Source organism: Lagopus leucura, unplaced genomic scaffold (assembly GCF_019238085.1).
Source record: "Lagopus leucura isolate 7727_CA_CO unplaced genomic scaffold, USGS_WTPT01 Super-Scaffold_100029, whole genome shotgun sequence".
Classification (NCBI taxonomy): Eukaryota; Metazoa; Chordata; class Aves; order Galliformes; family Phasianidae; genus Lagopus; species Lagopus leucura.
In genome coordinates, this window is record NW_024962280.1 from 1,263,774 (window position 1) to 1,282,870 (window position 19,097).

The following is a 19,097-nucleotide window of genomic DNA, read 5'->3' on the forward strand; positions in this document are numbered from 1 at the left end:
CGTGGGCTCAGGGCTGCCACGCTGTGTCACCAGCCAGGGGACGTGTGTGTGAGCAATGCAACATCTGTCAGCAGAAACATCAGCATCCATTCCTAACCATGCCATGCCATGATCTGGAAGAAGCTGGTGCAAAGCTCTGCTTTGGAAAGTGTTCCTTGTTCATCCTCATGGTAGGAAATGAGGTGGATCCTGCCAACTTGGTGACACGTGGCTTGTTTCCCCTCCCAGGTGTGAGGCCTCAACGGTCCCATGGCTGCCCTGAGAGCTGCAAGGCTGGGAGATGAGGTCTGAAATAGCCCAGTGCAATTGCTGACCATTCTGTTGGGATGAAACCAGTCTCTCTAAGTAGACTGATTTAAGTGAGCCCTCATCTTGTGTTCCCACAGCAGTTTCCCTGCTCCCTGCTGAGCTCAGCCTCCAATTGTGACATGGGATATCATCTTTAAACCACATAAAACTTGAATTTTATGAGACAGAAACTGAAGAGCACAATGCACTGGTAGCTGGGTGTTGACTGCTGATAGGTGCACTGAAGAGCTAATAAGAAAATCTGGCTTTTAATGCACTGATCGTAGCCATTTGATTACAGTAGGAAAAAAAGTCCAACAGAAAACGCTAATAATGTCACAAAACTTGAAGCAAATGAAGGAAGTTCAGAAAAATAAAAATACCATAAAAATAAAGAGCACAAAAGCAATATCTGCTCCTAGACAAGTATTATTATTGGGGTTTTAAGGCTCATTTGGACCTGGCTGTTAAGCAACGCCTGCCTCTATTGGGCTTTGTAGCTTGGGCAAAGGGCAAATGCAACAAGGAAGGCCGGGTATCTCATAGCAGCATACAAAAGTGAGCAAATCAATACCAATAAACTACTTCAGATAGTGATTAATTAATAGGAATTAATTTTAAAAAGAAGAGGCTATTGACGTAAATTGACAGAGGTGCTAACCTCAGAGCAATTCAGAGAAAATGTCTTTAAAACAGAGTGATTAAGTTGTAGAAAGTAATAAAAGGGCTGCGCTGCCTCCAGGATGAGCTCAGTCAGCCTGGGAACAAAGTCAGGAGAGCCTCTAATTAGATGCTGGAGCTTGATGAGGTAAGCTGGCTGGGTTGGCACTGCCAGCCTGGAGTTCAGTTGTGTCGCTTCTGAGTTGTGTCATGGCTGCGAGGCCAGCAAAATTCCTGCAGGGTGCTGACATCTGTGGAACTGGAGATGGAAGCGAGGATCCTAGCAAGAAAAGGTTGGTGTTTCACCTCTCTGGAGGTCTCCAGCACTGCGGTGATGTAACTCACTATTATTAGAGGCTGCATGGAGCAGGACCACGTAGGACCAAGCACCGTCCATGGCCGTGGTGAGGATGAGTCAGCCTTGGTCTTTTGACTTCTTGAGCTAAGAGAGTGTGAATTAATAGAACGTTTCTGAAAATGAAAGGGAGGCACCCAATGGCCCTTTAGGGTGGCCCTTTAGCAGGCCAAAACTGCATATTGGAGATCTTCATCTCTTATCCCCTATCTTCTGCGGTGTTTAGAAGCACTGGAGGACCGCTTGAAGAAAGATGACCCTAATCCAGTGGTATGTATTTCCAAATCTTCACTAAGCCCATCTTATGTGATGACCCTCCACCCAAGCAGGTCTATCCACAAAGAAGAAGCCATCCCTCTCCCCACAGCCTTGCTCTGCCTTCACCCTGGAGCAAAGCCACTGATCAGAAGCTGGAGGAAAGGGTTAACTGTGGGTGTATTGTCTGAGATGTAGGCAGTATCTGATTGCTCTGTGGCTAGGGAAAGCTGATGTTGTGTGCCACGTGCAGAGCAGTTCTGAGCTGGTTTCTGCAGGTCTGCTGAGCCACCAGAGCAGCCCCAGCCTTTATTTTCAGTTTTGCTATCTCTGTAATGGAGCTGTTTACTAACAGACAGTTAAAAGCTGACTTACATAAGGCTTAAAAAAAAAAAAAAAAAAAAAAAGGAATTCCAGAAGTTAAGCGTTTTCAGCTCGTTTTGAAATAGCTCAGTTAAATGGGAGTAACAGGGAGCTGAGCCCTGCTTTGCAAAACAAATTGGATTCATCTGTGCAACAATGGGAGCTCTTGCTAAATGGCAACTTGGTGGCTTCAGAGAAAACCCTGGCTGGGATCTCACCCCGAAAGCTTGCTCTGCTGCCCTTCTGCAGGACACAGCCCAAGCCCCAAGCAGCTAGGGGCCGCCCCAGCCTGCAGGCTGTATCATCCCAGTGCCATGCTGGGTTGGTGATGTGGGATTCATCTTACAGTGCCGTCAAGTTGCTCCCTGTGAGCTGAAAGGCTGAAGACAGCTTTGTCTGCAATGGCTCACAGCACAAGTTATTATTGGGACTGAAGACCTAAAATGACCTTGTAGAAAGGAAAAAAAAAATAAAAATTGTTGTGGGAATTAAGGAAAGAAGGATCCAAGGGGTCTATTGTTAATGGCTGGCATCATTATAAAGTTCACAATTGGTGACTTATTTAAAGACTGCTTTTCTGTGAATGCTTTACTCTGTGCAAATCCATCTCGAAGGGAATGACATTCTCTCAAACTCCTCTCAACATTGACGTTTGCAGGAACCAACTGCCTCTAAGCTTTCATTTGAGCAATTAAGACAATTGCAGAAAGCAGTTCCAAATCCTGATCGGAGTTCTCCCATACAAACCAGCACTCCCTGGTGGGGCTGGCAGCCTGGTCTTAGGCCCGTGTTGGTAAGCAGGAGCCAAGGAAGCGCCTTCCTCTGGGCACAGCACAAACCAAACCAGTTCTTGGCTGTTCTAGCAGAGAGTGAGGACAGCAAACTGAGCACATGGCTCTGAAAATTGAATGAGGTTTTTATATTTCTGCTTGTATTATTAATCTACAATATGGTCTTTTAACACCGTTCACCAACATCATTGTGGTTTAAGCGCAATTTAACCTGGCATTCCTCCTGACAGCTTGAGAACATCGTATTTGTGCCTGGCTCCCATCTCAGGCTCTTTTCTTGCTCTTGTTTCAACATGTTGGTGGGTGTGGACATCCTGCATCTCACTCGTACCAACCAGAAGCTTTTTATTCTTGCCTGCATGTGCTGGTGAATAACGGCAAGCACCATAGTCCAGCACAGGAAGCCCTGCGAGTGCAGCCGCCTCCAAGGCAATAAAAGAATCACTGCAAAAAAATGAAAAATAACAAAACATCAGAGCATGGGACTGTTCCAAATGCCAGTTCATCTCCGTTTCAAATATCAGTTCCATTCAGTTTTAAATGTCAGGGCCCAATTCTCCTCCAATTCCCGTCAAAACAGAGGCAGCGCAGCCCTCCCTTCTCCATGGGTCCTGTGGGTCCTGCCTGCTGGTAGCACCTGGAGGTGCTTGGTCTGCTCTGCCCGCAGCACCGAGCTTCCTCCAGCCCAAGGGAAGCCCTGGCTGAACCAGCTACAAATAAGCCAATATCAGCAAAGTGCAAGGGGCACGCAAGGGCCAGCCTGCTGCCAGCAGGCACATCGCCCTGTGCGTCCTGATGGCCACGGCTCTTCACATCAGCTCTGCTGAGTCCTCTCAACTCCCAGGAACATATGTTGATAGCAAGCTACATCGAGATTTGCAGCAAAGAGAGTTTTATAATAATATTTTACTAGCTCTAGCATGCATGTTATTGTACGGTTAAGAGCAAAATAGGAAACACATGTGTGGATATTATGTACTGCAGAAGTTAAATTCCACCAATGACCACAGAAATATTTATGTTTATGGTTTGTAATGAAAAACTGAATTATAATTATGGATTTACAGAAGTTTGAGTACAATACCATCACAGCATTTGCAAAGAAATGCTAATTCTCAACACTAAAGCCCCCAGTCAGTGCACATCTTGACAATGCAGAGACATCTCACTTCATAAAGCTTATACAGTGTGTTCAGTATCCATTTTTTTTTTATGATCTAACTCATGCAAAAAATTTAATAAAGTTGTATTTGCTTTTCCAAAGGCATGTAAGTGCACATATGTGGAAGGATCTATGGGGAATGCTTCAGAAAGGGGGAAAATTCTTGATCATAGAGAAGAGCGAGATGGGAGTGTGTCCACCAAGACGCCGAGGTTCTATCCTTGGATTGAAGGCATCAAGAGAGATGTCAGCACAGCGCTTCGACTTCTTGAGACATGATGTCTTCTGCTGAGGAACGTGGTGGCAGAGGACACAGCAGATGGCTGCAGAGAATGGCCCTTCCATTCAGGAGGCCAAGGCAGGAGTGTTGGCGTGTGAGTGACGCATCTCATGGATGACTCCAAGCCTCACCTCAACTGCCTCAGTGCTGTCAGAACAGAAGTTTTGCAGCAGTGCTGTTATAATAAAGGAACTTATTTTTCAGATTTTCTTTTTCCCTAAGGATAAGGCAGCAAAACTGAGGCTTGCTAAAGTAAACTAATGCCTGAGCTCCACTAATGAGCAAGCAAATACTTTTGTATGACTGCCTCCAATGGTGGGTGATGACTCTTTATTGATTGGGTTGAGCAAGATCGCTCTCTAATTACGTGAGTCACCCATGCTCTAAAAATGGAAGAGAAAACTGGCACCAGGAGCTGCCCAGAAGGCTGTGACACAAGCTTTACAGGACTGGAGGTCAGGATTTCCCTTTAAATCAATCATCAGCACTGGGGTTACAGGGCTGGTTGAGCACTTTCCATTGTGTTTTGCTGAGGTCCCATCGGCGTGGTGCTCAGCCTGGTGCAATGGCACCCAGCACTGTGGATGCCCAGGCAGCTCTCCGGGCTCAAATTCTCGTTTCCAAGATTCTGATGGCCCGAGCACCTTCTTGAATGGAGGGAGGTGTTTCCTACTGGCATCAGAGAAGAGCATTTTAATAATGGGAGCCTTAAAATTGTGTATAGGTATGATAGAATAAACTGTCATACCGTCAGTGAAGGTAACAGATTTGTACACGTCCCTAAAACGTTTGTGCAGACTTTGGAATTTAAGCTTATGGCATTACAGTATTTACACAATAATTCAATCTAATTGTGTAGACAAGCTGTAAAACTGCTATATCTCTGATGGTTTACTGTGCGGGGGGAAAAAAGGAGATGCTGTTAAACCTTCCTCGCTGACATCTAATGTTTCAGATTTTTTAAAATATTGTATAAAGACTGAGATTTATTTCCTAAGATGTTTCATTAACGGTTGTGGCAGGCAGCTGGCCTGAGGTTTGACGCACAATAAAATCCATGTCAAGAATATTAAAGATAGTGCAAAAGATAACTATGAATTTACATTCAAACAGGCTTTTGACAAAGCCATTGCAACAGGCTCCTAATCAGGTCTTGAGACCTAGCCTGCCCTCTCTTTAAACCCGTGATCTTGAAAAGGAGCTTTAAATTGGAAATTATTACACATTAAAACCTCAACATGGGCCAGATCGAAGCGGATCGATATCTTGCCGAGCGCAATAAATCAGCCTTCTGCTCTGCGGTTACTGTTTGCTGAACATATTTAAATTTTCTTGTAACAAATTAATTCCAACATTTTCTCTTGATTGAATTAGGGCAAGTGTTGGAGCTGTCACAAGTATTTCACTGCTTCAGGGAGACAAATTGCTCGTCTGGACATGGGTAACAAGCCAAAGTGTTGAGTCCCTGATAATCTTTCCACTAATTCTCCATTACAGCAAAATGAAGCCATAAATCACCGTGACAGATGATCGATGTAAACATTGTTTCCGCCATGATTGCCAGCGCTCCCCGCGGGCTCACTGTCCGCTCTGCATTCACTGGGATTGCAGCCGGGAGCCGCGCTCACACACCAAAGTCACTCCTGTCCAAGAAGTAACCATCTCATTTCGGGGCTCAGCCCAAGCGCCCGATAGCAAATATTAATCGAAACGCCCCACTCGGCTACCGGGGAGGTCATCTTCTGGAGCTAGAAACGTTTCTTGGGCAATCATTCTTTTTAAAAAAGTTGAAAAAAAAAGAAAAAAAAAGAAATTTTAAGCTCTCGTTTTATAAAATATATTTGTGGAAAGGTAACAGCGTGAGCCCGCTGGCCTGTCGCTTTCTCTTAACTAACTAGTGGCAACTTGGATGAAATTACTTGACCCTTTATCGAGTTCTGCTAATGCCTTCTAAAGAAGAAATTAAAGCACCTCGCGGCGCGCCCTATGGCAGCTCTCCGCACGCATTTAATTCTGGGGGAGATGTATTAAGTGCTTCTGTGCACAACTAATTCACAGGCGGAGCCCGCAGCCCCTCTGCATAACAGAGCAGCCCCGGCATGCAGCAGGGACCACGGGTGGAAGGAGGGAGCAGGGATACGAGGGGTGGCCGACCACCCTGAGCCCACCAGGGCCACCTGCACTGAGCTTGTCGCAGTGTCTCTGGGGACATTTGTGAAGCATCTTTTTTTTATCTAAAAGCAAAAAGTGAAAAAAGAATTAGGTAGACAACTATTCCTTCATTTAAAATATGCCACGTCGGAAGGCAAAAAAAAACCCAAACAAACGTACAAACAATAAATATGGTAAGAAACGATGTGCAGAATAAGGCTTGCAATCATTTTTTGTGCTTCTCCCAGAACACGTGTGCTCCCACAGCTCAAATTCCCCGCCAGGTATCCCAGCAATGGGGGGTCCCAAAGCCATGACACCCTGCCACACATCCCAGGAGCTCGTCGTGTGTTAGATGCATTCATCAACATCGGGCTCAGCAGCTGGGATGAAAGAGGGGTTGGTGTGGTGCTGGGAGCCCGCAAGGAGGGCAGCCTGGTCCCTATGGGGCACTCATCATGGGACACCTTACAAATGCCTCTGCACAGCACCTCCTTGCATGAGATTTTGCCTGTGCTGCAAGTTCCGCTTTGGAAACATTTATTATAATTGAAACACGCTTAATTGAGACACACTCAATTAAGACTAATTGAAATTCCACCGCCATTACAAAAGCAGTAAATTAAAAAGGAGGGGAAAAGATCAGGATGGACGCTTTCTTGACGCCGTTAGACTTAACCACTCTTGTTGTTACAAACTGGAGACCCGTTAATAACATATCTGGTGCTCCTGTGATAATTATGCACTCTCACATCCTGTTTCTAAGAAGGAGAGCCTGTTGTTTTCAGAAAACAACCCTAAAAATGCCAGTCAGTGCCATTAAGGTGATCTCACTGATGCACTGCGTGCAAATTTGATTTGTATTGGTTCCAACAGTTAAGAAATCCCTGAAATAACTTCATTTATTATTTTATTCCCTGATTAATGGTTCAGAGCAACTGATTTGCAGCTGAAGTTTCACAGAATGCAAAATTAATATAATAGCCCTTTGTAAAAACGGTCTGTCTTTGCTCAATTATGTGTTTAAAACTGAAACAAACACCAAAACTTCAATAAATACATTTTCTTCCAAGAAATGACACGCTGTGGGTTTTCTGTTATTGTTGAGTTTGATGTTTTTGCCTCTAAGGAGGTCAGCAATATGGAAACATAAAGGCCAATTTAATTTGTGCATCTGTGGCTGCCAAGTATTTTAATTCCGACAGCTGTGACTGAAGAGTTAATATTTTACTTGTCAAAATCCAAAAGAAGGCCAGTGAATCACTCTAATTCTCATTAAGAGGCTTCCCCCCAGTAGCACCCTAATTCAAAATAATGAAAGTAGAGACTGAGTGCGATTCTAATACCAGTTGAGACCTATCTTTTAATATTTCTCTAGTGATGGATTAGGGATCGGGGAAATTCATCTCAGATCATAGAGCCTAATTTAATAAGGGATCATTCCAAGAGTATTGCATTTTATAATAATGTCATTTAATGTGTCGTCTTCCATTTTTACTGTCCCATATGTATGCTTACACGACGGTGCCACAGGGATAAACTTTTAAAGAACCAGCATCATTTTTTGTTCTGGGTTCTTCTTAACGAGGAAGTTTATCAATGAGGCGCTCCATTAGCGACCCATTATAATTGCAGAGCGGTGAAAGAAACCACTGGAAGCCAAGAAGGTGGTAAAATGAATGCCATTTTGGCACAGTCTGAAACCCTGGAGCAAAGGGAAGAACGTTTAAAAGTGAGTTCAGATCTGATTTTAGCACCCAACACAACAGTGCCGTAGCGTGAAGGACGCGGTGAGCGGGTTGTTTGAGACACGTGATAATAAAATCATTCTCTCCTGTAACCATATCTACATGCAACGTTTTCCTCTTGCCTGTTGGCTACAGTTTTGCAGTTCTTTCTTTTTCCTGATGACTTTTCAATGCTTTTTCTTCTTGCCACAGCAGCGCAGGAATTTGCTCTTCTGTTCTGGCAGCGGATTGCCAACAACCTGCAGAACCGAGTCAGACTTTATCATTGTGTATTAACGTTTGGGCTGTAATTGGTTGGTGGTTCGTAGCTCCTGGCTTTGCACTGAGGGTGGAATTTATGGTGGTCATATGGCAATGCCTGAGCTGCTCAAGGTCACATCATCCTCTCCAGGTGAAAGTCAATACGGCGTTATCGGCCATCGGTTGCCGAGCTGCAGCCCAAGCTTTGCTTAATCACACTTCTATCACACAAGGCCTTTAGGAAAAATGGTGTTATAATGAGAATTTCTGTTCCAAATGCATTCACATCACTATGCCTTTATTTGCAGGTAACAACTCGGCGGCTTCCCTGGGAGCTTTGGCAGAATTGAATCAAATGCAGACAGCCTAAATAGGAAACAGTTGAGTAATAACTGTAAACAATAATCTAATTACAGGGGGTTTTCCAGCGTAGAAATCTGTCTTTTGAAGGGGACCACAATTAATACAAAATGAGGATTTTCATGTTTTCTCTTTTCTCCTGTGTATTTTCGACGTTTTGCTTTCTGTAGAGCCTGGTATCTCGTGGTATTTCCAGCACTTTTTCTCACACAGCTCAGTTTATTATTCTTGTCTCATCCAAAGCATCCTTTCTTGATATTTCTTTTGATTTCCTTCTTTGCATGTTAAGCTCCCATTTATCTGTTAGCTGGTTTTATTCCCTTCCATTCCCCCTTCCTCCCATTATTGCCTTCTCCTCAGATCGGTCATTTTGTTCCTCTTCACACTGCTATTAGAGTCTCACTGTTGGTTGGTTGCACCTTGGAAAAGTTGCACCTAGATTTTATAGTCCTATTTTATTTTCTCACCACGTTATCTTTTTATGTGTTAGTGTGTTGTTTGTTAAACTTGTTTCTTTTGATTAAATATCAAAAGTTATCCTCCGGTAGGAATGTTGCATACGTACTTGTCTGGCATCTGGAGCCACTTTAGGGACTCATTAAGTTTGCTAAGAGAAAATTATATTTATAACTGTTTAAAATCTGTTCTAAATCAGAAAAAAAGTGTCTGGTTGTACCTAAAATAATTAGGAGTGACTGGTATATATTAAAAAAATTAGAAACAACAACAAAAAAAATTAAAAAGGTTGGGAGGACCATTTTTTAAAGAAAATGCTCTGTGTGAGTAACCCTTTTCCATTTCCACCATTTGTTTTTCCTACATCACCCTCATTGCAAAAAGGTAAAGAAATAAAAAGTGGATACCAAATATTGGCAGTTAATAAAGGTTGTCCAGGTCGGGATGTGCTTTTAATGTTTTCCTGTTTTTAATGTATATGTGGTCACTGTTCCTTTTTGTAGAGGATGGGGATGATGGAAGATGGGGTTATGGAGGCTGGAGGAGGCAGACCCGTCCACTGGTGCTTCAGTTTATCAATGCTGGAAGAGTTCAGATGGCACAAATTAACCTGCATCCATGAGTTACCACAGTCTGAGTCACTCTGTCTAGGCTGCCAGCTGCACGCTCAACAAAATAGGGTATAAACAGTGCTGTATCACTGGGGAAAACCAGCATAGGTTGGGAAACGGCTCAGTCAGACAGATATAAAAAGAGTATCTTCAGAAAGTTAAGGGTCTGACAAGGGATATAAGCACTGGGGTGCACCCAGCTTGGTCATTGGTTGCTTTTTGTTTGTTCCTTCATCCCTGCCCATCTCCTTCACACCCCCATGTCTGTCTGTCGATGCCCATCACCCCACCACATCCCCCATGATGTTACATTTGGCAGATCAGCTCCAGGGCCCAAATGTGGACTCGTAGTCCAACACACAGCATGGATATCTCCAAGAAGGCTGCTTAGGAAGGAGGTTTCCATGATGTTATCACCATAGGCTTCCCTTCTTGCCCTATCTGTCCCTGACCACGGGGATCCTCACCCCACACCAGGGTCATTCCCACCCCATCTCTCTGGATGGGCACAAGCCCATGACCACACTGCATCTGCTCCCTTTCACCAGACAGTGCCACAGCTCACGGTTCTCCTTTTGTTTCTTTGTTACCATAAATTAATCAGAATTCAGTTTTAATCTAGAAATTCACAGTCAGTTCAATGTACAAATTTGATAGTCCATGCTTAGGGTACTATAACTGTGCATTTAAGTCTTTAGACATTTTTGTTTGGCCATTGGGGCAGGTACAGAACAGTTTCAGAAGAAACAGGCTGCCACAGCAAATATTCTTTATTACAACACAAGACTGATTTTCAACAAATAAAATATGCTGCTGTGGTCAGTATTCCCACAGATCTCCATGCTTGCTAGAGCTTTTGCAGACATCAGACACAGGAAAAGACAAACAACCTCCAAAGTGCATGTTTTAAAGATCAACCTAATATTACAGAAAAAACTGTCAATAATTTGCTCTGTTCTCATTGGATCATAAAAATAAAATCAGCTGAAATCAGCCACATAATGGCTCTCTGTATGAAGATGTTGGGGTTTTTTTTTCTGATAGCCCAATTTGTTTGAGTCCAAACAATAAATCCTATTACAGGCTGTTACACAGAAATGTAACCAGAGCAGTCAGCCATTTCTCTCTCTGATATCAAACTAGTATTTCAAACTAGAGATACTTTATTAAATACTGTTAACTTTACGTCAAATCTACCAACTTCCCAGCCAGTGGGGTCTTCAGAACATGAGATAACCTGGATTCAGTTTGGATACGAGGCCAGATTATAAAAGCACAGAATCATTAAGGTTGGAAAAAGACCTCTTGGATCACAAAGCCCAACTCAACCCCCCCTCACCATGCCCACTGACCTCTCAGTGCCACATCTCCACGTTTCTGGAACACCTCCAGGGATGGTGACTGCACCACTCCCTAGACAACCCAAACCTCCCCTGGCACAACCTGAGGTCATTACCTCTTGTCTAAGGCCATTACCCCTCAGCCTTTGTACACCCAACTGCAGTGCTGCAGTCATTGAGTTTTACTGCTCCCAAACTGGGTGGTATTCTCCAAGGCACTCCTCCCTCAGATCCCAGCAGCAAGGGAGCTTCCAGCAGCCCTGGAGACATTTGGGTTTCCCCACTGCTAGGGAGCATGGAGACAGTGACCATTAATGGACGATGGATTAATGGACATAGGGAAATAGGATTTCCTGGTTATCACTGTGATGCTGCTCTTCCTGCAGGAGCACAAATGTGCATGAGAAATTTCAAGGACCCAACTGTTGGTATCCTCTTCCACTCTTCTCCTTCTTCATTACCACTTGGCTACGTGTTATTTCTGCATAAAGCACTCACAGGCTCTGGAGTATGAGATTGCTTTACAGAATTAAGTCATTTACTATTGCATGAAAGTTGTAATTCACAGGTCGGTGGCAGTTTGCTTCAAAGAGTTGTTTTCCATTTATGTCTGTGTCTAATTTCGCAGAGATCCAACGCTTGCCTCAGTAGCACTTGTGACCACTCGGCTATAAGCAACCCACCAAGCTTGTTGCTTCTCTGCAGGAGCCGCAGCTGCCTTCAGAAGCCGTGCACACATTTAATTCCAGCCTCTTCTAAAGCCTGCCCACACCTGATGCCTTCCTGCGTGTCCCGGGGCAAACTGCAGCACCGAGTCAGAGAACAGCAATGGGCATTTGGTCTTCAACCATTCCCCAGGACTTCAGCGACAAGAGCAGCACTCAGACAGCAGACAAGAGCCCTAGGCTATAATTTCCTCAGATCTTTTAAGCTAAACAAGGTTGTGCTTGCTCAATAGCTGTACAGAAGGAATCAAGGAAAAATGTGATTTGTGAGGAATGCATTTCTTCTGGGACAAGCCTGAATTTTTCCATTTCCATCTTGCAGCACTCTTGGCCTGTGCCCTTCCTCCCAGCCTCCTCGGAGCGGATTTAGGGCTGCAGAGCTGCTTTGAGACAGCATCTGCACCCCTTTATTTGCACAGTAAATTGACCTCATGGCTGCAGAACTCCACAGACTGACCCCAGCGTGGGTACAGTGATAGCCAAGCAACTTGGAGGATAATACGTGTGGATTTCCACCTTTTCTTATCTCTGTTGGGAACTTAAGAAATCCATGGTGAGTAGAGGCTCCCAAACTAAATGGACCCACAGCACAGCACAGCAAGAACAGTGCAGGCTGAAGCTTCACAAGTTTCATTAAAGTTTCAGTAAACTCCCTTCCTTATAGGAATTATGACTCTTTTTTATACCTGTTAAAAGATGAAAGCACCAGGTTTTCTAAACAGGGTGGCACTTATGGTTACCGATGGCAAAACTGAAGCTCCTCTTTTTGCCCCAGTTATTATCTCTGCATTCCTGAACCCCTTGCATTCATCCATATATCTACAAGCTACTGCTCCCAGCTCTCTGAAAGCAGATGGGACCAAATGCACCATTTCCTCATTGGCAGCACTGAGGTACACGGAGCCACCACTTTCCCCGATGCTGATAATGACCAACTGAGTTCCTGAGCACACAGGAAGCCATGAAACCCAAAAGCAGCTCCTGCTGAATGTCAGTTTTTACTTCTCTGAAAACTAAGAATTAAAAAACTAAATTAAAACTAATAAAACTGATGCAAAAGCTTGAAAATTTTCACATGCATTGACATCCAAAATTGCCATAAAGGCAAATGACTCAGGGGAATGCATCACCCATAACTCAGCCCGACCTTGGGCGTATCTTGGTTAACAAGAATTGTTTTGAAACGTGTACGTTCCACTTCCAGCAGAAGGCTTCATTCATCTTTCTGAGGAGCTGATGCTGTGCATTCTGCCCTCCCATTGTTTAGCAGAGGGGTTTCCATGCAGATGTTCTGAAAGAGTGCTCCGAGAGAGCACTCACAGCCCAGGAAAACGAGTCCTTGATTGCAAGTAAATGAGTCCATTAGAAATTAACCTAAACGAATCACATCTGAATATAGAATAAGGCACAAATTGCAAATGTTTATCTTTCGTTTAGAAATATTACTGTGGTTAAATTACTTTTGAGATTCATACAAAATGCTGTGCCTAGGTAGGGAAGCTCTGTAAACCATTTCTGTAATTAAGCTGATTACATCTGTCTGCATCTTCATCTGCTCCGTTTTACAAAGCTGTTTGTCAGCTGCGTGAAGCAGGGCTGCAGCCACTGAGGGTCAGAGCTGTGTGGGATGCAAAGTGCAGAATCCCAACCCCCATGTGCCCAGGTGAGCCAGCATGAGAACAACCCAAATCCCACCTGCAGGGAGGAAAATCACCCTCAAATGGCCAGGAGCCATACGTATTGGTCAGTATTCCTTTTCATAGTAAGGACAAATGCTATGGTGATGGCATTGAGTTTAATTTACAGCTGTTGAGGTGATTGAGATAATGTAAAACAGAAATTGGAGGTGTATCAGAGCCAGTTAACTCATTTCCCATGGTTTCCTCCTTCTCACAGGCTGTGTGCTGTGCTCCTCACCCAGGCACAGCTCCTGCTGCAGACATCAGAGCCAGCACAGCCTGCACAGGAACGGCCGCGGCCTTTCCATGTGGTTTCCATTGTCCCGCATTTAACCTCCAGTGGATATTTTGGGGAATACTTTATTTACATTTTCTTTAAAATAAAATAATAATTAAAAAAAAAAAAAAAAAGATTATGTTTACCTTCTTCTTAAAGATTACCACATGTCAGAACACTTCCAAATCTAAATACTTCATGAAAGAGAACCTGCCTGATGAACGATGGATCCACATGAAACAGAGGAACGGCGTCAAGAGCATTCTGAGCATTTGCAGCTCTTTGGTAACGGGCTGTGGGCAGTATTTGAATTTCCAGCAGGATATCCTATCTCCTATTGCCCAAGGAGGCTGTGGATGCCCCATCCCTGCAGGCATTCATGGCCAGGCTGGATGTGGCTCTGGGCAGCCTGGGCTGCTGGTTGGCGACCTGCACACAGCAGGGGGTTGGAACTGATGAGCATTGTGCTCCTTTGCAACCCAGGCCATTCTGTGATTCTATGATTTTATCTCAGTGGCCACTAGTCAGGTTTCCACTGGCTAAATACTCACTACAGACACAACGCAGTGGTCCCTGAGTGCTGTTGCTGTCACCAAGACTGGCACTGTGCTGCAGGATGCTGCATGGTCCAGCTCAGCTCACTGCAGACCCCTGGGTAGGTGTGCTCCCACAGGTCTGGGTGCTGGTTTCACAAATGGCTCCTTCTAATTTCTGTGAGTGTGCACTGCTTCTGGTGTTATCCTCACCACTGAGTGGCCAAACCTTCTTCTCATGGAGGAGAATGCAGCAGGGCTGTGCTGTTCCTAGGGCAGCAGTGGCTGCTGTGTGCATGTACTGAACTGTGCACCTCCTGCTGCAGCGTGTGGCCGCAGCACACAGCTGCCTTCTTGATGCCCATTGCAGAAGGTGTAGCATCAGGGGGTGCTTCCAAAGGGCAAAGCAGCAGGAGGGGAGGGCAGGCACTTCTGCAGCCCACAGTCACTGATGGGGCAGCTGGTGCTAAGCCGGGTTCCTGCATCCTCATGGAAACTGCATGTGAAGGTGCAGAGACCAACCTGTAGCACAGCTTGAGCTGCGGTGCCGCTCCAGTGTCTTGCAGCATTAATCAAACTGTCATCTTTTTTTTTCTTTCTTTTTTTTTTTTTTTTTTGTTAATTAACTTGAGGAAGAGGTTCATAATTGTCTGCACTGTTCTGGCACTGTGTTACCAGCCACAGATCTGCGTCCTCAGTGCTTTCAGGACAGCTGCTGTTAAGTTCCAACGCTTTGTGCTTTGCAGGTGGGTGCATTTTGTACCTCCGTGTTTCAACATGGGGGGTTTTTACACGTTCAGAGAAGACCATTAGTGCCTACAGTGGGGATATTTAATGAACTGCATGTCTGATGTGCAAAGGCCATAAAAACTTTGCGAAGGAGGAAGATGTTCTCTCAAATGCACAGCATTTGGAAGTTGAACACAGAGAAGGGCCACATGGATAGGTTTGCAAATATGAGGCAGGTCTCATTTGGACTCACATTTTTCTGTTTTTTATTTACACAGTACAGGTGATCTTGTTTGTTTCCAGAGGAAGATCATAGAATCATAGAAACCTAAAATGGCCTGGGTTGAAGACGACCACAATAATCATCCAGTTTCAGCCCCTTGCTATGTGCAGGTCACCAACCAGCAGACCAGGCTGCCGACAGCCACATCCAGCCTGGCCTTGAATGCCTCCAGGCATGGGGCATCCACAGCCTCCTTGGGCAACCTGTTCCAGGCTGGGAAACTGTTCCATTTTTCTAGAATCAGTGAGCAGCGTGGGGCAGAAAGGACGGCAGCACTTGTCCTCACTGCAAGCACAGCAGCAGGCAGGGTGTGCAGCCCAGCACCAGCTGCCAGAGCACAGCAGCAGCTCTCCCTCTCTCATTCTTCCAGCTTCCCTCCTCTCCGAGAAAAGTTACACTTAAAACACATCTGCTGGAATAGTGACAGCCTCCTGCAACCCCAAATAAGGGCTGTGTGTCGATGCAGCTGTGTGTATGTGCAGAGCGTGGGTGCACTGAGCAGACCCTGATTGCTGCATGCCTGCAGCTGGGAGCAGCCTCCCGCTGCCTGTGGGCTCGCTGTGCTCACTGCTGTGCTCTGACAAAGGGAGGCACGCTGTGTAACACTGAGAAAAGACGGTCGGCACTGGGGGGCTCTGCTCATTTCTCCTTCAGAAATTGACCTGCTATCCAATGAGCAGCGATGGACAAAGCAGGGAAATGCATCCTAAAAGTGAAAACCTTGAACAACGTGCAGCTGGAGCAGTAAGATCCATGCTGTAGGCAACGGTCACAGTTCTTCATTCACACCAACTTAATTGCTTAAGGAACATCTGGAGGGAGGACTTGGCCAGCAGCAGGGCTGTGAGCAGTGACAACCCACATTTCTGAGCACACCTATTAGATCTTCCATCAAACCCAGGGTGGCCGCAGCTTAAATGCTGGAAAGGCTGAGAATGAGAGCAGCTTTTCCAGTTCCCTTCAAAACTTTGGAGCACAACAGAAATGCGATGCAGATCACTTGTGGTTTTTAATTTACAGGGACACTCGAGGTGCACTTTCACCTGTTGTTACTTTGCAGCAAAGACAAAGCTCAGGAACAGCAAGAAATGACCATGAAAGGACAGACGAGATGGGGACAGCCAGAGCTGTAAGGGGATCAGTGCATACTGGGAGTTGACATGTGGAGCACAGTGCTTACTCCTGGAGCACCCAGCTGCGGCTGGACTGTAGGGCAGCACTGAGCTGATCGTGCACCAGATTACACATCTCTGTCTTATCCTCTGAATTTAGTTTCATGAACTTTAAAAAAAAAAAAAAAAAAGTCAAAAAATAAAATAAATTTTAAAATGGTTTCCTTCCTCTTTGCTTTCTTTCTCCTTGTGAGCGGCTTTGGGTTTGAGTCCCACCTGCCTGCCATCACCCTGCAGCATCACCGCAACACACTGAGTGCTGCTCCATGGAGCAGGACCAGCCCGCTGGTGCTGCAAGGACAGGACAGGTGTCTGTGTCACCTGCAAGAGCTCATCTTTGAGCTCTTCTCATACCAGAGCATCCCCACCTCGATCCTCTGCCAAAATGTTATCTGCAGAAAGCATTTCTTGCATGTACGTCGGCCGAGCCATGAGGGATATGTAAGTAAATTGCATGGAACCTGCATTTATATATATATATATATATGTGTGTGAGTTCAGACTCTCTAACACATAAAATACAAACAGGAGAGCCTTGGCCAACTTCTGCAGGCCACAGACCTACGGGGCATCCCACAGAACAGGGAATGTCCGTGCTCCCATCCAAATGTATCCCATTTAGAGTACTTTATTTCAATCACAGCTGCACTGAGAAGCACACCGTGCTATCACACCGCCCGGACATCTCTCTCTGTTCCAACGAAGGATGTTTTTCATGGCTTAATACACTCATGCTGCAGGCAGACGTGCCAATATCGGAGCACGCTGGAAGGGTTTGAAACCCAGCAATGCCTGAGGTGGGTTCAGGTGACGGCGGTGGGTTTGTGGGGAGCACCTTCAGCTGCGATAGGAGCTCCTCACAACGTATTAATTAACTTCTTTATTCGCGGATCAATCGACACCACCGTTACTTTTATTGACTCGATCATTAGCAGCACCTCCGTTTGGTTTGAAGCGAGCCCGTTTAGCCGGCATCGAATCCATCACTCGCAGCCCGTTATCGGCACACAACGCCCGAGCAGTCCGCGCTGCTGAGCCCTCGCAGCCCTTCCCCTCGGCCGCCCTTCGGCTCCAACCCGTCCCGCAGGCGCAGCGCGGCCGCACGGAGCGGGGAGAGGGGAGAAGGGAGCCGCGTGGGGTGGCTGCTCCTCGCGTCGCTCCGTGTCGGTCGCCTTCCCGTCCCGCCGGGCTCCGTAGCCGCTCCTCGGGGCCGCCCTACACCGCGTTCCCCTCCGCCCTTCCCGGCCCTTGGGAGCCGTGCGGGAGCGGAGCGCACGGAGCTGCGAATCGTTCCCGTTCCCCGCGTGGAACGCATGGCGAAGTCGTTGTGATTTTCTCGATTTTATTACCTGGGGGAACTCGGCAGAACTCGGAAAGGCGCATTGCGGTAGCGCTTCCACCGGGCTGCTCTCCTCGGGAATGGGATCTACGGAGGTCCGCACGGACCGCGTTCGTTACGTGGCGCTGAGCAGAACCGGCGGCGTTGGAAACGGATTAACAGAGGTGAAACCAACCTGAGTGAAACGAAATATATTGTACCGACAACAAATGCGATGAGATAACAGCTTTTTTTTTTTTTCTTTCTTTCTTTCTTTCTTTTTTTTTTTTTTTTTAAATAACTTAAAATCCACTAGAAAAAATATGGTCAATATAAATAACTTTGTTTTCATGGAGAACAAATCGCTACATGCCCGTCCGTGCGCAGAGCTTTCCCGGCCGTGCCACAGCTCCACCAGAACAGAAATCAGCGCACGATGGGACCACATACACCTTTATGGAGAAATGCACGTGGCTGACACCAGCGCTCCGCTCGCAGCTCATAGCCCGAATCAACTCCGTTCGCGTGTATAAACGTATCTTACACCTACGGGTACCTCTGGCCGTGCGGAGGAGGCGGATGGGGTGCGATGCTCTTTTTTTTTTTCTTCTTTTTTTTTTTTTTCTTTTTTTTTTTCCCTCCCCCTCCCCCCCTTTCCCCCATATTTTACCCCCGAGACAGCAGAGCCGCAGCTCCCCGCGCCCCCCGCGCTGCCCCCGGGGCACAGAGCCGGTGCCCCCCGCGCCGCCGGTTGTGCTGTGCTCTATCGATGGGGTGAGGTGCGTGGATCAAGGAGTCAGCAATGAAATACAAACGCATGCACCCGGAATGCTGCTGCAGGACGGATCCCGGGCAGTTTCCCTTTAGAAATTCGCAGAGAAATCTCTGTCTCTGTCTCTGTTTCTGTCTCTGTCTCTTTTATTATTTTTATTATTATTATTATTTTCTCTTTCTCCTTCGCCGTTGTCTTTCTTTCTTTCTTTTTTTTTCTTGCCGCTGTTCCCGACGTGCTCGCTCAGCCCGAGGATCTGATGCATCGTGAAAAGGAGGCCCGCCTCTCTTATCAAATTTCTCGTATTAAAGTGAACTCCGCAGAAAAAAAAAAAAAAAAAAAAAAAAAAAAAAAAAAAAAAAAAAAAAAAGGGAAAAAGGAAAAAAAAAAAAACAAACCAAAAAAAACCGTCAATTTCAAACCCTGTGAACTTCCCAGCTGCGCTTCTGCTCCGTCCGGCTCTCACATCAGTCCGTCTCGCCGGCAGCGCCCGCTTCTCCCCCCGCGGCTCTCCGTCCCTCCGCACGGAGCCGCGCAGCGCTGCGGCGG